The following is a 19,757-nucleotide window of genomic DNA, read 5'->3' on the forward strand; positions in this document are numbered from 1 at the left end:
AGACAAGTCAAAATTTCAAACCCCCTGTTATGGTGTAGGGTACCTGGCCTTCTCTGATGTAGTTAGATTTGATTCAGTGATTTTATAAAAACAGCTAGGAAGCACAATTTAGCAGTGGGTTGCAGAGAAAAAGAAATATGCTGGCAGAAAAATCCAATTGAGTGATTAAACAGCTCTTCATTTTCTGGCTTTATTTTTATGCTAACTAATTTGTTCTCTGAAAAGTGTCCACAAAGCCAAGTATCTGATTAACATATTTGTAGGGATGGTTTTTCATCTATTACTAAATTAAACTTGCTTCATTGGAAAGGCAGCAAGATGCATCCTCATTTCAATATCTACTGAAATAATACAGGTTGACACCAGGAAACATTAACGCCACTGCATCCTTGCTGCTTTCTCATGTGGAAGTCTGTTTAATGTGAAAACAAGGTGATATCTAATTAGCACACAGGTAAGGAATTAAGAAAATCTTTATTTAAGGGTGAAGATGTTTCTCACATAATCGTTGCCCCAATGCATCATTGAAATTCAAGCTGGAAAGATGATTTTAATGTATCACTTGTACATTTTGTATTGCTCTTCTGGTGACAATGTAGTTTGTTTTTGTTAATTACCATTTTAATAATAGGGTAAAGAAAATTAAGTGGATTTTTGAAAGAAAACAATACTGTCAATATACTATTAAAACAAATTAAAATGGTAAAAGTTATTGTACTTTAAGTAAAAATAAAAGCTAAAATATCAATCCCAGTTTTGGATTACTTTAATGAACAAAAAAAAATGCATATAGCAAAGGATAGTTTCAATCTGCCTACCTCTGGGTTATGGGCCCAGCATGCTTCCATTGCAGTACTCTGCTGCACATTTAAGTGCAAGAGATCCTGAAGCACTCACTCATCATGCGAAAGTACCAATGTGTTTCTTCATTGGTTGCTGGAAGAAACATCTTACAAAAACTCTCCAGATTATTGACTTTTTAAAGTTTTTCTAGGAAACGTTCTAGATGAATGCTTATTAGTCTTTGTCAGTATGGACTTTTTGCAAAGTGTCTCTGTGGCGCAATCTGTTAGTGTGTTCAGCTATTAATCGAAAGGTTGGTGGTTCAATCCCACCCAGGGACGTAATTGACCTTGTGATCAGATTTTGGTGATATTTAAGTAGACAAGTCAAAATTGCAAACCCTCTCTTATGGTGTAGGGTACCTGGCCTTCTCTGATGTAATCAGAGTTAGATTTGATTAAGTGATTTTATAAAAAAAACAGCTAGGAAGCACAATTTAGCAGTGGGTTGCAGAGAAAAAGAAAAATGCTGGCAGAAAAATCCAATTGAGTGATTAAACAGCTCTTCATTTTCTGGCTTTATTTTTATGATAACAAATTTGTTCTCTGAAAAGTGTCCACAAAGCCAAGTATCTGATTAACATCTTTGTAGGGATGGTTTTTCACCTATTACTAAATTAAACTTGCTTCATTAAAAAGGCAGCAAGATGCATCCTCATTTCAATATCTACAGAAATAATACAGGTTGACACCAGGAAACATTAACACCACTGCATCTTTGCTGTTTTCTCATGTGGAAGTCTGTTTAATGTGAAAACAAGGTGATATCTAATTAGCACACAGGTAAAGAATTAAGAAAATCTTTATTTAAGGGTGAAGATGTTTCTCACAAAATCGTTGCCCCAATGCATCATTGAAATTCAAGCTGGAAAGATGATTTTAATATATCACTTGTACATTTTGTATTGCTCTTCTGGTGACAATGTAGTTTGTTTTTGTCAATTACCATTTTAATAATCGGGTAAAGAAAATTAATTGGATTTTTGAAAGAAAACAATACTGTCAATATACTATTAAAACAAATTAAAATGGTAAAAGTTGTTGTACTTTAAGTAAAAATAAAAGCTAAAATATCAATCCCAGTTTTGGATTACTTTAATGAACAAAAAAAAATGCATATAGCAAAGGATAGTTTCAATCTGCCTACCTCTGGGTTATGGGCCCAGCATGCTTCCATTGCAGTACTCTGCTGCACATGTAAGTGCAAGAGATCCTGAAGCACTCACTCATCATGCGAAAGTACCAATGTGTTCCTTCGTTGGTTGCTGGAAGAAACATCTTACAAAAACTCTCCAGATTATTGACTTTTTAAAGTTTTTTTAGGAAACGTTCTAGATGAATGCTTATTAGTCTTTGTCAGTATGTACTTTTTGCAAAGTGTCTCTGTGGCGCAATTGGTTAGTGTGTTCAGCTATTAATCAAAAAGTTGGTGGTTCAATCCCACCCAGGGACATAATTGACCTTGTGATCAGATTTTGGTGATATTTAAGTAGACAAGTCAAAATTGCAAACCCCCTCTTATGGTGTAGGGTACCTGGCCTTCTCTGATGTAATCAGAGTTAGATTTGATTAAGTGATTTTATAAAAAAACAGCTAGGAAGCACAATTTAGCAGTGGGTTGCAGAGAAAAAGAAAAATGCTGGCAGAAAAATCCAATTGAGTGATTAAACAGCTCTTCATTTTCTGGCTTTATTTTTATGATAACAAATTTGTTCTCTGAAAAGTGTCCACAAAGCCAAGTATCTGATTAACATTTTTGTAGGGATGGTTTTTCACCTATTACTAAATTAAACTTGCTTCATTGGAAAGGCAGCAAGATGCATCCTCATTTCAATATCTACGGAAATAATACAGGTTGACACCAGGAAACATTAACGCCACTGCATCTTTGCTGTTTTCTCATGTGGAAGTCTGTTTAATGTGAAAACAAGGTGATATCTAATTAGCACACAGGTAAGGAATTAAGAAAATCTTTATTTAAGGGTGAAGATGTTTCTCACAAAATCGTTGCCCCAATGCATCATTGAAATTCAAGCTGGAAAGATGATTTTAATATATCACTTGTACATTTTGTATTGCTCTTCTGGTGACAATGTAGTTTGTTTTTGTCAATTACCATTTTAAAAATCGGGTAAAGAAAATTAATTGGATTTTTGAAAGAAAACAATACTGTCAATATACTATTAAAACAAATTAAAATGGTAAAAGTTATTGTACTTTAAGTAAAAATAAAAGCTAAAATATCAATCCCAGTTTTGGATTACTTTAATGAACAAAAAAAAAATGCATATAGCAAAGGATAGTTTCAATCTGCCTACCTCTGGGTTATGGGCCCAGCATGCTTCCAGTGCAGTACTCTGCTGCACATGTAAGTGCAAGAGATCCTGAAGCACTCACTCATCATGCGAAAGTACCAATGTGTTTCTTCATTGGTTGCTGGAAGAAACATCTTACAAAAACTCTCCAGATTATTGACTTTTTAAAGTTTTTCTAGGAAACGTTCTAGATGAATGCTTATTAGTCTTTGTCAGTATGTACTTTTTGCAAAGTGTCTCTGTGGCGCAATCGGTTAGTGTGTTCAGCTATTAATCAGAAGGTTGGTGGTTCAATCCCACCCAGGGACGTAATTGACATTGTGATTAGATTTTGGTAATATTTAAGTAGACAAGTCAAAATTGCAAAACCCCTCTTATGGTGTAGGGTACCTGGCCTTCTCTGATGTAATCAGAGTTAGATTTGATTAAGTGATTTTATAAAAAAAAACAGCTAGGAAGCACAATTTAGCAGTGGGTTGCAGAGAAAAAGAAAAATGCTGGCAGAAAAATCCAATTGAGTGATTAAACAGCTCTTCATTTTCTGGCTTTATTTTTATGATAACAAATTTGTTCTCTGAAAAGTGTCCACAAAGCCAAGTATCTGATTAACATCTTTGTAGGGATGGTTTTTCACCTATTACTAAATTAAACTTGCTTCATTGGAAAGGCAGCAAGATGCATCCTCATTTCAATATCTACGGAAATAATACAGGTTGACACCAGGAAACATTAACGCCACTGCATCTTTGCTGTTTTCTCATGTGGAAGTCTGTTTAATGTGAAAACAAAGTGATATCTAATTAGCACACAGGTAAGGAATTAAGAAAATCTTTATTTAAGGGTGAAGATGTTTCTCACAAAATCGTTGCCCCAATGCATCATTGAAATCCAAGCTGGAAAGATGATTTTAATATATCACTTGTACATTTTGTATTGCTCTTCTGGTGACAATGTAGTTTGTTTTTGTCAATTACCATTTTAATAATCGGGTAAAGAAAATTAATTGGATTTTTGAAAGAAAACAATACTGTCAATATACTATTAAAACAAATTAAAATGGTAAAAGTTATTGTACTTTAAGTAAAAATAAAAGAGCAAAAATATCAATCCCAGTTTTGGATTACTTTAATTAACAAAAAAAAAATGCATATAGCAGAGGATAGTTTCAATCTGCCTACCTCTGGGTTATGGACCCAGCATGCTTTCATAACAGTACTCTGCTGCACATGTAAGTGCAAGAGATCCTGAAGCACTCACTCATCATGGGAAAGTACCAATGTGTTTCTTCATTGGTTGATGGAAGAAACATCTTACAAAAACTCTCCAGATTATTGACTATTTAAAGTTTTTATAGGAAACGTTCTAGATGAATGCTTATTAGCCTTTGTCAGTATGTACTTTCGCAAAGTGTCGCTGTGGCGCAATCAGTTAGTGTGTACAGCTATTAACCAAAAGGTTGGTGGTTCAATCCCACCCAGGGACATAATTGACCTTGTTATCAGATTTTGTTGATCTTTAAGTAGACAAGTCAAAATTTCGAAAACCCCTGTTATGGTGTAGGGTACCTGGCCTTCTCTGATGTAATCAGAGTTAGATTTGATTCAGTGATTTTATAAAAACAGCTAGGAAGCACAATTTAGCAGTGGGTTGCAGAGAAAAAGAAATATGCTGGCAGAAAAATCCAATTGAGTGATTAAACAGCTCTTCATTTTCTGGCTTTATTTTTATGCTAACTAATTTGTTCTCTGAAAAGTGTCCACAAAGCCAAGTATCTGATTAACATATTTGTAGGGATGGTTTTTCACCTATTACTAAATTAAACTTGCTTCATTGGAAAGGCAGCAAGATGCATCCTCATTTCAATATCTACTGAAATAATACAGGTTGACACCAGGAAACATTAACGCCACTGCATCCTTGCTGCTTTCTCATGTGGAAGTCTGTTTAATGTGAAAACAAGGTGATATCTAATTAGCACACAGGTAAGGAATTAAGAAAATCTTTATTTAAGGGTAAAGATGTTTCTCACAAAATCATTGCCCCAATGCATCATTGAAATTCAAGCTGGAAAGATGATTTTAATATATCACTTGTACATTTTGTATTGCTCTTCTGGTGACAATGTAGTTTGTTTTTGTCAATTACCATTTTAATAATAGGGTAAAGAAAATTAAGTGGATTTTTGAAAGAAAACAATACTGTCAATATACTATTAAAACAAATTAAAATGGTAAAAGTTATTGTACTTTAAGTAAAAATAAAAGCTAAAATATCAATCCCAGTTTTGGATTACTTTAATGAACAAAAAAAAAAATGCATATAGCAAAGGATAGTTTCAATCTGCCTACCTCTGGGTTATGGGCCCAGCATGCTTCCATTGCAGTACTCTGCTGCACATGTAAGTGCAAGAGATCCTGAAGCACTCACTCATCATGCGAAAGTACCAATGTGTTTCTTCATTGGTTGCTGGAAGAAACATCTTACAAAAACTCTCCAGATTATTGACTTTTTAAAGTTTTTCTAGGAAACGTTCTAGATGAATGCTTATTAGTCTTTGTCAGTATATTCTTTTTGCAAAGTGTCTCTGTGGCGCAATCGGTTAGTGTGTTCAGCTATTAATCAAAAGGTTGGTGGTTCAATCCCACCCAGGGACGTAATTGACCTTGTGATCAGATTTTGGTGATATTTAAGTAGACAAGTCAAAATTGCAAACCCCCTCTTATGGTGTAGGGTACCTGGCCTTCTCTGATGTAATCAGAGTTAGATTTGATTAAGTGATTTTATAAAAAAACAGCTAGGAAGCACAATTTAGCAGTGGGTTGCAGAGAAAAAGAAAAAAGCTGGCAGAAAAATACAATTGAGTGATTAAACAGCTCTTCATTTTCTGGCTTTATTTTTATGATAACAAATTTGTTCTCTGAAAAGTGTCCACAAAGCCAAGTATCTGATTAACATCTTTGTAGGGATGGTTTTTCACCTATTACTAAATTAAACTTGCTTCATTGGAAAGGCAGCAAGATGCATCCTCATTTCAATATCTACGGAAATAATACAGGTTGACACCATGAAACATTAACGCCACTGCATCTTTGCTGTTTTCTCATGTGGAAGTCTGTTTAATGTGAAAACAAGGTGATATCTAATTAGCACACAGGTAAGGAATTAAGAAAATCTTTATTTAAGGGTGAAGATGTTTCTCACAAAATCGTTGCCCCAATGCATCATTGAAATCCAAGCTGGAAAGATGATTTTAATATATCACTTGTACATTTTGTATTGCTCTTCTGGTGACAATGTAGTTTGTTTTTGTCAATTACCATTTTAATAATCGGGTAAAGAAAATTAAGTGGATTTTTGAAAGAAAACAATACTGTCAATATACTATTAAAACAAATTAAAATGGTAAAACTTATTGTTACTTTAAGTAAAAATAAAAGAGCAAAAATATCAATCCCAGTTTTGGTTTACTTTAATTAACAAAAAAAAATGCATATAGCAGAGGATAGTTTCAATCTGCCTACCTCTGGGTTATGGACCCAGCGAGCTTCCATTACAGTACTCTGCTGCACATGTAATTGCAAGAGATCCTGAAGCACTCACTCATCATGGGAAAGTACCAATGTGTTTCTTCATTGGTTGATGGAAGAAACATCTTACAAAAACTCTCCAGATTATTGACTATTTAAAGTTTTTCTAGGAAACGTTCTAGATGAATGCTTATTAGCCTTTGTCAGTATGTACTTTTGCAAAGTGTCGCTGTGGCGCAATCAGTTAGTGTGTACGGCTATTAACCAAAAGGTTGGTGGTTCAATCCCACCCAGGGACGTAATTGACCTTGTTATCAGATTTTGGTGATCTTTAAGTAGACAAGTCAAAATTTCAAAAACCCCTGTTATGGTGTAGGGTACCTGGCCTTCTCTGATGTAATCAGAGTTAGATTTGATTCAGTGATTTTATTAAAACAGCTAGGAAGCACAATTTAGCAGTGGTTTGCAGAGAAAAAGAAATATGCTGGCAAAAAAATCCAATTGAGTGATTAAACAGCTCTTCATTTTCTGGCTTTATTTTTATGCTATCAAATTTGTTCTCTGAAAAGTGTCCACAAAGCCAAGTATCTGATTAACATCTTTGTAGGGATGGTTTTTCACCTATTACTAAATTAAACTTGCTTCATTGGAAAGGCAGCAAGATGCATCCTCATTTCAATATCTACTGAAATAATACAGGTTGACACCAGGAAACATTAACGCCACTGCATCCTTGCTGCTTTCTCATGTGTAAGTCTGTTTAATGTGAAAACAAGGTGATATCTAATTAGCACACAGGTAAGGAATTAAGAAAATCTTTATTTAAGGGTGAAGATGTTTCTCACAAAATCGTTGCCCCAATGCATCATTGAAATTCAAGCTGGAAAGATGATTTTAATATATCACTTGTACATTTTGTATTGCTCTTCTGGTGACAATGTAGTTTGTTTTTGTCAATTACCATTTTAATAATAGGGTAAAGAAAATTAAGTGGATTTTTGAAAGAAAACAATACTGTCAATATACTATTAAAACAAATTAAAATGGTAAAAGTTATTGTACTTTAAGTAAAAATAAAAGAGCAAAAATATCAATCCCAGTTTTGGATTACTTTAATTAACAAAAAAAAATGCATATAGCAGAGGATAGTTTCAATCTGCCTACCTCTGGGTTATGGGCCCAGCATGCTTCCATTGCAGTACTCTGCTGCACATGTAAGTGCAAGAGATCCTGAAGCACTCACTCATCATGGGAAAGTACCAATGCGTTTCTTCATTGGTTGATGGAAGAAACATCTTACAAAATCTCTCCAGATTATTGACTTTTTAAAGTTTTCTAGGAAACGTTCTAGATGAATGCTTATTAGCCTTTGTCAGTATGTACTTTTGCAAAGTGTCTCTGTGGTGCAATCGGTTAGTGTGTTTGGTTATTAACCAAAGGGTTGGTGGTTCAATCCCACCCAGGGATGTTATTGACCTTGTCATCAGATTTTGGTGATCTTTAAGTAGACAAGTCAAAATTTCAAACCCCCTCTTATGGTGTAGGGTACCTGGCCTACTCTGATGTAATCAGAGTTAGATTTGATTAAGTGATTTTATCAAAAAACAGCTAGGAAGCACAATTTAGCAGTGGGTTGCAGAGAAAATGAAATATGCTGGCAGAAAAATCCAATTGAGTGATTAAACAGCTCTTCATTTTCTGGCTTTATTTTTATGCTAACAAATTTGTTCTCTGAAAAGTGTCCACAAAGCCAAGTATCGGATTAACATCTTTGTAGGGATGGTTTTTCACCTATTACTAAATTAAACTTGCTTCATTGGAAAGGCAGCAAGATGCATCCTCATTTCAATATCTACTGAAATAATACAGGTTGACACCAGGAAACATTAACGCCACTGCATCCTTGCTGCTTTCTCATGTGGAAGTCTGTTTAATGTGAAAACAAGGTGATATCTAATTAGCACACAGGTAAGGAATTAAGAAAATCTTTATTTAAGGGTGAAGATGTTTCTCACAAAATCGTTGCCCCAATGCATCATTGAAATTCAAGCTGGAAAGATGATTTTAATATATCACTTGTACATTTTGTATTGCTCTTCTGGTGACAATGTAGTTTGTTTTTGTCAATTACCATTTTAATAATCGGGTAAAGAAAATTAAGTGGATTTTTGAAAGAAAACAATACTGTCAATATACTATTAAAACATATTAAAATGGTAAAAGTTATTGTACTTTAAGTAAAAATAAAAGAGAAAAAATATCAATCCCAGTTTTGGATTACTTTAATTAACAAAAAAAAAATGCATATAGCAGAGGATAGTTTCAATCTGCCTACCTCTGGGTTATGAACCCAGCATGCTTTCATTACAGTACTCTGCTGCACATGTAAGTGCAAGAGATCTTGAAGCACTCACTCATCATGGGAAAGTAACAATGTGTTTCTTCGTTGGTTGATGGAAGAAACATCTTACAAAAACTCTCCAGATTATTGACTTTTTAAAGTTTTTCTAGGAAACGTTCTAGATGAATGCTTATTAGCCTTTGTCAGTATGGACTTTTGCAAAGTGTCTCTGTGGCGCAATTGGTTAGTGTGATTGGTTATTAACCAAAGGGTTGGTGGTTCAATCCCACCCAGGGATGTAATTGACCTTGTTATCAGATTTTGGTGATCTTTAAGTAGACAAGTCAAAATTTCAAATACCCCTGTTATGGTGTAGGGTGCCTGGCCTTCTCTGATGTAATCAGAGTTAGATTTGATTCAGTGATTTTATAAAAACAGCTAGGAAGCACAATTTAGCAGTGGTTTGCAGAGAAAAAGAAATATGCTGGCAAAAAAATCCAATTGAGTGATTAAACAGCTCTTCATTTTCTGGCTTTATTTTTATGATAACAAATTTGTTCTCTGAAAAGTGTCCACAAAGCCAAGTATCTGATTAACATCTTTGTAGGGATGGTTTTTCACCTATTACTAAATTAAACTTGCTTCATTGGAAAGGCAGCAAGATGCATCCTCATTTCAATATCTACTGAAATAATACAGGTTGACACCAGGAAACATTAACGCCACTGCATCCTTGCCGATGATAACCTCAAGTTGGGTCATTCGGTGCTGCAGAGTCATACGCACTCTTCCACCCGTTCAAGAGCTTTGGTATAACCCCATGGTTCTTAATGTGACCCCAGCATCCTCTAGGTCGTATGAGAAAATAGGATTTTAATACCTACCGGTAAATCCTTTTCTCTTAGTCTGTAGAGGATGCTGGAGTTCCCTTGTGCTGCCTCAGTTGAATCTCCTTTACTTGACAGAGATGTGCCTGAGCAGCGGCCCTCCCCAGCCCTATCCCAAATCATACTTATTTTGCATAGGAGATACCATGGTCATGAAGATTATTCTCCCAGGGTGAGGTTCATTCATTGCATTCTGGGTATGCTGACCCCTGTGATTTCCCCAAATGTGGGTAACTCGACTGCATTATTTGTGGTAGTGGGGGACTGTGTTTGTGTTTTCCTCTGGTCAGCTCTGGTAAAAGTCAGATTTCTTTGTTTCAGATCTTCCTCTAGCCTTGTTCTTCTTTCGAGAGTTCCCTTGTGCTGCCTCAGTTGGATCTCCTTCACTTGACAGGGGGGTGCCCGAGCAGCGACCCTCCCCAGCTCAAGCCCAACTCCTACTTACCTGCCAGGTGAGATACTATGATCATGAAGGTGCTTCTCCCAGGGCAAGGCTCACCCATTGCACTCTGGGTGTGCTGCCCCTGCGATTTCCCCAAATGTGGGAAACTTGACTGCATAATTTGTGTTTCCCCTGGTCGGCTCTCGTATAATTCAGATCTCTTTGTCTCAGGTCTCTCTCCAGCCTAGTTTGCTGTCTGTTTCCACTTCTTTTTTCTTGAGCCCCTCCCTTTTATACCCTTGTGCACTATCCTGACTTCTCCTCCTGTCTGCTTACTTTGTGCCTTCCAATGCACAATGCAAACTACACACCCTTTTACTTGCCTTACAGAGCAGCTCTGGAGCTGTTACAGTGCCAAGCTGCTGTAAGAAATCAGCTTGAATGCTTCAGGGGCTGGGGCATTGTCAACATGAGCCCCACACCGAAGGAGGGTGGGGGTGTTTAATGCGAACTAAGGGTCATCCAAGCGCCGCAAAAGGCCGCCATGCCCTGCATACCCCTTTTCTCTTTTCATATGCAGATGAGGGTTCCAGCCAACTTTGGCCCACTGCTTGGATGACATCACCGTATGCAAATCCATCTTCTGCAGAACTTCCCCCAGGAATGCTTGTACTAGTTGTTGCATTTGGTTTGTTGTTTGGGGGTGCTTCAGTATTAGGCAGCCTTCTGCCCTCCCATGTTCATCTGAAAATATGTGTTCTCCCTGCAGTTGTTGTCTCCAGATGAGAGTTCCCTTGTGCTGCCTCAGTTGAATCTCCTTTACTTGACAGAGATGTGCCTGAGCAGCGGCCCTCCCCAGCCCTATCCCAAATCATACTTATTTTGCATAGGCGATACCATGGTCATGAAGATTGTTCTCCCAGGGTGAGGTTCATTCATTGCATTCTGGGTATGCTGACCCCTGTGATTTCCCCAAATGTGGGAAACTCGACTGCATTATTTGTGGTAGTGGGGGACTGTGTTTGTGCTTTCCTCTGGTCAGCTCTGGTAAAAGTCAGATTTCTTTGTCTCAGATCTTCCTCTAGCCTTGTTCTTCTTTCGAGAGTTCCCTTGTGCTGCCTCAGTTGGATCTCCTTCACTTGACAGGGGGTGCCCGAGCAGCAATCCTCCACAGCTCTGGCCCAACTCCTACTTACCTGCCAGGAGAGATACTATGATCTTCACTGTTAGGGCAATCAGGATGTGGAATTCCCTGCCAGGGAAGGTGGTAATGGCGGACTCTGTAATTGGATTTAAAAAAGGAATGAATACATTTCTGAATGAAAAAGCTATCCAAGGTTATAATACTTAAAATATCAACATGGTTAATCCGGGGGTAACATGAGTTGTAGTAGCTAACTAGTCATAAAACATTATTCAGCAAGTATGTAGAATCATCACAACTTAAAACAGGTTGAACACGATGGGCAATTTGCCTCTATTCAACCTCAAAAACTATGTTACTATATGTTACTATATTACTATGTTACTGTAGTATACAGAACACCACAATGCAATGAGCAGTGATAGTGAGCACTGATGAGGATACTAGAACTGACACTGAGCAGCAAGATGCAGCACTGGACTATTAGTAATGTACTGTAGTATGCTGAGCACAACAATGCAGCACAAGACAATGAGCAGTGATACTGAGCACTGATGAGGATACTACTGAGAACTGACACTGAGCAGGAGAGACACACTACTAGTATTACTGAGCAGCAATAAGTATCCACTGATACTGAGCACTGATATTGAGATTTCCACTGAGAGAACATAGCCACGTCCTCTCCGCTCTCTCTTCAATGCACGAGTAAAAATGGCGGCAACGCGCAGCTCTTTATATGGAATCCGAATCTCGCGAGAATCCGACAGCGGGATGATGACATTTTCCCTTGTTCAGGTTTTCCGAGTCAGGCGGGAACAACCGAGCCTGCCTCGTACCAGTGTAAACCACGTGGAGTTCGTGGGGAATTCGGTTCTCGGAGAACCGAACCCGCTCCTCTCTACCTTATACCCATCAATTTTTTTTATTTTCAATCTAAGCCCCTGCAGTTTTCTGTAAGCATCTGCTTTGCTATGATGATCAACAAGTCACAAGGGCAAACACTCAGGGCTTGAGGCGTAGATCTTAGGACCAGCTGCTACAAGCATGGCAGAGGTGTCACTATCACTGGTGACACCCAGAGAGGTGGCGAGGGAGATTGTAATGCAGTGCGCGCAGATAAGCAGCGCAATGGTAAAAAGGAGGCATGGTTTCATAGGTAGGGGCGTGGCCTGGTGGCCTGAATCTACATTTTGTTGCTCCGGGTGTCCCGGGGGTTGGGGGCTGCACCGGGGACTAGTGTGTGAGCGGTGCTGGCTCCTGCACAGTGACATGGCATGGCCACTAGAGATGTGCACCGGAAATTTTTCGGGTTTTGTGTTTTGGTTTTGGGTTCGGTTCCGCGGCCGTGTTTTGGGTTCGAACGCGTTTTGGCTAAACCTCACCGAATTTTTTGTTGTCGGATTCGGGTGTGTTTTGGATTCGGGTGTTTTTTTCAAAAAACCCTAAAAAACAGCTTAAATCATAGAATTTGGGAGTCATTTTGATCCCAAAGTATTATTAACCTCAATAACCATAATTTCCACTCATTTTCAGTCTATTCTTAACACCTCACACCTCACAATATTATTTTTAGTCCTAAAATTTGCACCGAGGTCGCTGGATGACTAAGCTCAGTGACCCAAGTGGCCGACACAAACACCTGGCCCATCTAGGAGTGGCACTGCAGTGTCACGCATGATGGCCCTTCCAAAAAACACTCCCCAAACAGCACATGACGCAAAGAAAAAAAGAGGCGCAATGAGGTAGCTGTGTGACTAAGCTCAGCGACCCAAGTGGCCGACACAAACACCTGGCCCATCTAGGAGTGGCACTGCAGTGTCACGCAGGATGGCCCTTCCAAAAAACACTCCCCAAACAGCACATGACGCAAAGAAAAAAAGAGGCGCAATGAGGTAGCTGTGTGACTAAGCTCAGCGACCCAAGTGGACGACACAAACACCTGGCCCATCTAGGAGTGTCACTGCAGTGTCACGCAGGATGGCCCTTCCAAAAAACACTCCCCAAACAGCACATGACGCAAAGAAAAAAAGAGGCGCAATGAGGTAGCTGTGTGACTAAGCTCAGCGACCCAAGTGGCCGACACAAACACCTGGCCCATCTAGGAGTGGCACTGCAGTGTCACGCAGGATGGCCCTTCCAAAAAACACTCCCCAAACAGCACATGACGCAAAGAAAAATAAAAGAAAAAAGAGGTGCAAGGTGGAATTGCCTTGGGCCCTCCCACCCACCCTTATGTTGTATAAACAGGACATGCACACTTTAACCAACCCATCATTTCAGTGACAGGGTCTGCCACACGACTGTGACTGAAATGACGGGTTGGTTTGGACCCCCACCAAAAAAGAAGCAATTAATCTCTCCTTGCACAAACTGGCTCTATAGAGGCAAGATGTCCACCTCATCATCATCCTCCGATTCATCACCGTGTACATCCCCCTCCTCACAGATTATCAATTCGTCCCCACTGGAATCCACCATCTCAGCTCCCTGTATACTTTGTGGAGGCAATTGCTGCTGGTCAATGTCTCCACGGAGAAATTGATTATAATTCATTTTAATGAACATCATCTTCTCCACATTTTCTGGAAGTAACCTCGTACGCCGATTGCTGACAAGGTGAGCGGCGGCACTAAACACTCTTTCGGAGTACACACTTGTGGGAGGGCAACTTAGGTAGAATAAAGCCAGTTTGTGCAAGGGCCTCCAAATTGCCTCTTTTTCCTGCCAGTATACGTACGGACTGTCTGACGTGCCTACTTGGATGCGGTCACTCATATAATCCTCCACCATTCTTTCAATGGTGAGAGAATCATATGCAGTGACAGTAGACGACATGTCCGTAATCGTTGGCAGGTCCTTCAGTCCGGACCAGATGTCAGCATCAGCAGTCGCTCCAGACTGCCCTGCATCACCGCCAGCGGGTGGGCTCGGAATTCTGAGCCTTTTCCTCGCACCCCCAATTGCGGGAGAATGTGAAGGAGGAGCTGTTGACCGATCAAGTTCCGCTTGACTTGATAATTTTCTCACCAGCAGGTCTTTGAACCCCTGCAGACTTGTGTCTGCCGGAAAGAGAGATACAACGTAGGTTTTAAATCTAGGATCGAGCACGGTGGCCAAAATGTAGTGCTCTGATTTCAACAGATTGACCACCCGTGAATCCTGGTTAAGCGAATGAAGGGCTCCATCCACAAGTCCCACATGCCTAGCGGAATCGCTCTGTCTTAGCTCCTCCTTCAATGTCTCCAGCTTCTTCTGCAAAAGCCTGATGACGGGAATGACCTGACTCAGGCTGGCAGTGTCTGAACTGACTTCACGTGTGGCAAGTTCAAAAGGTTGCAGAACCTTGCACAACGTTGAAATCATTCTCCACTGCGCTTGAGACAGGTGCATTCCACCTCCTATATCGTGGTCAGATGTATAGGCTTGAATGGCCTTTTGCTGCTCCTCCATCCTCTGAAGCATATAGAGGGTTGAATTCCACCTCGTTACCACTTCTTGCTTCAGATGATGGCAGGGCAGGTTCAGGCGTTTTTGGTGTTGCTCCAGTCTTCTGTACGTGGTGCCTGTACGCCGAAAGTGTCCCGCAATTCTTGTGGCCACCGACAGCATCTCTTGCACGCCCCTGTCGTTTTTTAAATAATTCTGCACCACCAAATTCAAGGTATGGGCAAAACATGGGACGTGCTGGAATTTGCCCAGATATAATGCACGCACAATATTGCTGGCGTTGTCCGATGCCACAAATCCACAGGAGAGTCCAATTGGGGTAAGCCATTCTGTGATGATCTTCCTTAGTTGCCGTAAGAGGTTTTCAGCTGTGTGCGTATTCTGGAAAGCGGTGATACAAAGCGTAGCCTGCCTAGGAAAGAGTTGGCGTTTGCGAGATGCTGCTACTGGTGCCGCCGCTGCTGTTCTTGCGGCGGGAGTCAATACATCTACCCAGTGGGCTGTCACAGTCATATAGTCCTGAGTCTGCCCTGCTCCACTTGTCCACATGTCCGTGGTTAAGTGGACATTGGGTACAACTGCATTTTTTAGGACACTGGTGAGTCTTTTTCTGAGGTCTGTGTACATTTTCGGTATCGCCTGCCTAGAGAAATGGAACCTAGATGGTATTTGGTACCGGGGACACAGTACCTCAATCAAGTCTATAGTTGGCTCTGAAGTAATGATGGATACCGGAACCACGTTTCTCACTGCCCAGGATGCCAAGGCCTCAGTTATCCGCTTTGCAGCAGGATGACTGCTGTGATATTTCATCTTCCTTGCAAAAGACTGTTGGACAGTCAATTGCTTGGTGGAAGTAGTAAAAGTGGTCTTACGACTTCCCCTCTGGGATGACCATCGACTCCCAGCAGCAACAACAGCAGCGCCAGCAGCAGTAGGCGTTACACTCAAGGATGCATCGGAGGAATCCCAGGCAGGAGAGAACTCGTCAGAATTGTCAGTGACATGGCCTGCAGGACTATTGGCATTCCTGGGGAAGGAGGAAATTGACACTGAGGGAGTTGGTGGGGTGGTTTGCGTGAGCTTGGTTACAAGAGGAAGGGATTTACTGGTCAGTGGACTGCTTCCGCTGTCGCCCAAAGTTTTTGAACTTGTCACTGACTTATGATGAATGCGCTGCAGGTGACGTATAAGGGAGGATGTTCCGAGGTGGTTAACGTCCTTACCCCTACTTATTACAGCTTGACAAAGGCAACACACGGCTTGACACCTGTTGTCCGCATTTCTGTTGAAATACTTCCACACCGAAGAGCTGATTTTTTTGGTATTTTCACCAGGCATGTCAATGGCCATATTCCTCCCACGGACAACAGGTGTCTCGCCGGGTGCCTGACTTAAACAAACCACCTCACCATCAGAATCCTCCTTGTCAATTTCCTCCCCAGCGCCAGCAACACCCATATCCTCCTCATCCTGGTGTGTTTTGGATTCGGGTGTTTTTTTCAAAAAACCCTAAAAAAACAGCTTAAATCATAGAATTTGGGAGTCATTTTGATCCCAAAGTATTGCCAAATTGCCCATCGTGTTCAACCTGTTTTAAGTTGTGATGATTCTACATACTTGCTGAATAATGTTTTATGACTAGTTAACTACTATAACTCATGTTACCCCCGGATTAACCATGTTGATATTTTAAGTATTATAACCTTGGATAGCTTTTTCATTCAGAAATGTATCCATTCCTTTTTTAAATCCAATTACAGAGTCCGCCATTACCACCTTCCCTGGCAGGGAATTCCACATCCTGATTGCCCTAACAGTGAAGATCATAGTATCTCACCTGGCAGGTAAGTAGGAGTTGGGCTAGAGCTGTGGAGGATTGCTGCTCGGGCACCCCCTGTCAAGTGAAGGAGATCCAACTGAGGCAGCACAAGGGAACTCTCGAAAGAAGAACAAGGCTAGAGGAAGATCTGAGACAAAGAAATCTGACTTTTACCAGAGCTGACCAGAGGAAAGCACAAACACAGTCCCCCACTACCACAAATAATGCAGTCGAGTTTCCCACATTTGGGGAAATCACAGGGGTCAGCATACCCAGAGTGCAATGAATGAACCTCACCCTGGGAGAACAATCTTCATGACCATGGTATCTCCTATGCAAAATAAGTATGATTTGGGATAGGGCTGGGGAGGGCCGCTGCTCAGGCACATCTCTGTCAAGTAAAGGAGATTCAACTGAGGCAACACAAGGGAACTCTCATCTGGGGACAACAACTGCAGGGAGAACACATATTTTCAGATGAACATGGGAGGGCAGAAGGCTGCCTAATACTGAAGCACCCCCAAACAACAAACCAAATGCAACTACTAGTGCAAGCATTCCTGGGGGAAGGCCTGCAGCAGATGGATTTGCATATGGTGATGTCATCCAAGCAGTGGGTCAAAGTTGGCTTCAACCCTCGTCTGCATATGAAAATAAAAATGGGGTGTGCAGGGCATGGCGGCCTTTTGCGGCGCTTGGATGACCCCTAGTTCGCATTAAACACCTCCACCTTCCTTCGGTGTGGGGCTCATGTTGGCTATGCCCCAGCCCCTGAAGCATTCAAGCTGATTTCTTGCAGCAGCTGGGCACTGTAACAGCTCCAGAGCTGCTCTGTAAAGCAAGTAAAAGGGTGTGGGCCCTGCAGCACTACCTGTAGTTTGCATTGTGCTTTGGAAGGCACAAAGTAAGCAGACGGGAGAAGTCAGGATAGTGCACAAGGGCATAGAAGGGAGCGGCTCAAGAAAAGAGAAGTGGAAACAGACAGCAAACTAGGCTGGAGAGAGACCTGAGACAAAGAGATCTGAATTATACGAGAGCCGACCAGAGGAAACACAAATTATGTAATCAAGTGTCCCACATTTGGGGAAATCGTAGGAGCAGCACACCCAGAGTGCATTGGGTGAGCCTTGCCCTGGGAGAAGCACCTTCCTGATCATAGTATCTCACCTGGCAGGTAAGTAGGAGTTGGGCTAGAGCTGGGGAGGGTCGCTGTTCGGGCACCCCCCTGTCAAGTGAAGGAGCTCCAACTGAGGCAGCACAAGGAAACTCTCGAAAAAAGAACAAGGCTAGAGGAAGATCTGAGACAAAGAAATCTGACTTTTACCAGAGCTGACCAGAGGAAAGCACAAACACAGTCCCCCACTACCACAAATAATGCAGTCGAGTTTCCCACATTTGGGGAAATCACAGGGGTCAGCATACCCAGAATGCAATGAATGAACCTCACCCTGGGAGAACAATCTTCATGACAATGGTATCTCCTATGCAAAATAAGTATGATTTGGGATAGGGCTGGGGAGGGCCGCTGCTCAGGCACATCTCTGTCAAGTAAAGGAGATTCAACTGAGGCAGCACAAGGGAACTCTCATCTGGGGACAACAACTGCCGGGAGAACACATATTTTCAGATGAACATGGGAGAGCAGAAGGCTGCCTAATACTGAAGCACCCCCAAACAACAAACCAAATGCAACAACTAGTACAAGCATTCCTGGGAAAAGGTCTGCAGAAGACGGATTTGCATACGGTGATGTCATCCAAGCAGTGGGCCAAAGTTGGCTGGAACCCTCATCTGCATATGAAAAGAGAAAAGGGGTATGCAGGGCATGGCGGCCTTTTGCGGCGCTTGGATGACCCTTAGTTCGCATTAAACACCTCCACCCTCCGTCGGTGTGGGGCTCATGTTGGCTATGCCCCAGCCCCTGAAGCATTCAAGCTGATTTCTTGCAGCAGCTGGGCACTGTAACAGCTCCAGAGCTGCTCTGAAAGGCAAGTAAAAGGGTGTGGGCCCTGCAGCACTACCTGTAGTTTGCATTGTGCGTTGGAAGGCACAAAGTAAGTAGACAGGAGAAGTCAGGAGAGTGCACAAGGGCATAGAAGGCAGCGGCTCAAGAAAAGAGAAGTGGAAACAGACAGCAAACTAGGCTGGAGAGAGACCTGAGACAAAGAGATCTGAATTATACGAGAGCCGACCAGGGGAAACACAAATTATGCAGTCAAGTTTCCCACATTTGGGGAAATCGCAGGAGCAGCACACCCAGAGTGCAATGGGTGAGCCTTGCCCTGGGAGAAGCACCTTCATGATCATAGTATCTCACCTGGCAGGTATGTAGGAGTTGGGCTAGAGCTGGGGAGGGTCGCTGCTTGGGTACCCCCCTGTCAAGTGAAGGAGATCAAACTGAGGCAGCACAATGGAACTCTCGAAAGAAGAACAAGGCTAGAGGAAGATCTGAGACAAAGAAATCTGACTTTTACCAGAGCTGACCAGAGGAAAACACAAACACAGTCCCCCACTGCCACAAATAATGCAGTTGAGTTTCCCACATTTGGGGAAATCACAGGGGTCAGCATACCCAGAATGCAATGAATGAACCTCACCCTGGGAGAACAATCTTTATGACCATGGTATCTCCTATGCAAAATAAGTATGATTTGGGAAAGGGCTGGGGAGGGCCGCTGCTCAGGCACATCTCTGTCAAGTAAAGGAGATTCAACTGAGGCAGCACAAAGGAACTCTCATCTGGGGACAACAACTGCCGGGAGAACACATATTTTCAGATGAACATGGGAGGGCAGAAGGCTGCCTAATACTGAAGCACCCCCAAACAACAAACCAAATGCAACAACTAGTTCAAGCATTCCTGGGGGAAGGTCTGCAGAAGACGGATTTGCATACAGTGATGTCATCCAAGCAGTGGGCCAAAGTTGGCTGGAACCCTCATCTGCATATGAAAAGAGAAAAGGGGTATGCAGGGCATGGCGGCCTTTTGCGGCGCTTGGATGACCCTTAGTTCGCATTAAACACCCCCACCCTCCTTCGGTGTGGGG

At 41.5% G+C, this 19,757-nt stretch overlaps 8 non-coding genes across 8 annotated transcripts; 3 read left to right on the forward strand and 5 right to left on the reverse strand.

Annotated features, from left to right (window-relative positions):
• The first annotated feature begins 10,033 nt into the window (after positions 1-10,033).
• On the forward strand, positions 10,034-10,197 carry LOC135026032 (U1 spliceosomal RNA). The gene has a single exon (XR_010222701.1). It is a non-coding gene; the product is annotated as a U1 spliceosomal RNA (small nuclear RNA).
• A 152-nt stretch (positions 10,198-10,349) lies between these two features.
• On the forward strand, positions 10,350-10,512 carry LOC135025916 (U1 spliceosomal RNA). Its single transcript, XR_010222599.1, has one exon. It is a non-coding gene; the product is annotated as a U1 spliceosomal RNA (small nuclear RNA).
• Positions 10,513-11,167: 655 nt separating this feature from the next.
• Positions 11,168-11,331, forward strand: LOC135026019 (U1 spliceosomal RNA). The gene has a single exon (XR_010222688.1). It is a non-coding gene; the product is annotated as a U1 spliceosomal RNA (small nuclear RNA).
• A 5,563-nt stretch (positions 11,332-16,894) lies between these two features.
• Positions 16,895-17,058, reverse strand: LOC135026004 (U1 spliceosomal RNA). Its single transcript, XR_010222674.1, has one exon. It is a non-coding gene; the product is annotated as a U1 spliceosomal RNA (small nuclear RNA).
• Positions 17,059-17,729: 671 nt separating this feature from the next.
• On the reverse strand, positions 17,730-17,892 carry LOC135025967 (U1 spliceosomal RNA). The gene has a single exon (XR_010222644.1). It is a non-coding gene; the product is annotated as a U1 spliceosomal RNA (small nuclear RNA).
• A 152-nt stretch (positions 17,893-18,044) lies between these two features.
• Positions 18,045-18,208, reverse strand: LOC135026010 (U1 spliceosomal RNA). The gene has a single exon (XR_010222680.1). It is a non-coding gene; the product is annotated as a U1 spliceosomal RNA (small nuclear RNA).
• Positions 18,209-18,879: 671 nt separating this feature from the next.
• On the reverse strand, positions 18,880-19,042 carry LOC135025935 (U1 spliceosomal RNA). Its single transcript, XR_010222618.1, has one exon. It is a non-coding gene; the product is annotated as a U1 spliceosomal RNA (small nuclear RNA).
• A 152-nt stretch (positions 19,043-19,194) lies between these two features.
• On the reverse strand, positions 19,195-19,358 carry LOC135026012 (U1 spliceosomal RNA). The gene has a single exon (XR_010222682.1). It is a non-coding gene; the product is annotated as a U1 spliceosomal RNA (small nuclear RNA).
• Between the last annotated feature and the right edge of the window lie 399 nt (positions 19,359-19,757).

The sequence above is a fragment of the Pseudophryne corroboree genome, unplaced genomic scaffold, assembly GCF_028390025.1.
Source record: "Pseudophryne corroboree isolate aPseCor3 unplaced genomic scaffold, aPseCor3.hap2 scaffold_429, whole genome shotgun sequence".
In the NCBI taxonomy this organism is placed as follows: domain Eukaryota; kingdom Metazoa; phylum Chordata; class Amphibia; order Anura; family Myobatrachidae; genus Pseudophryne; species Pseudophryne corroboree.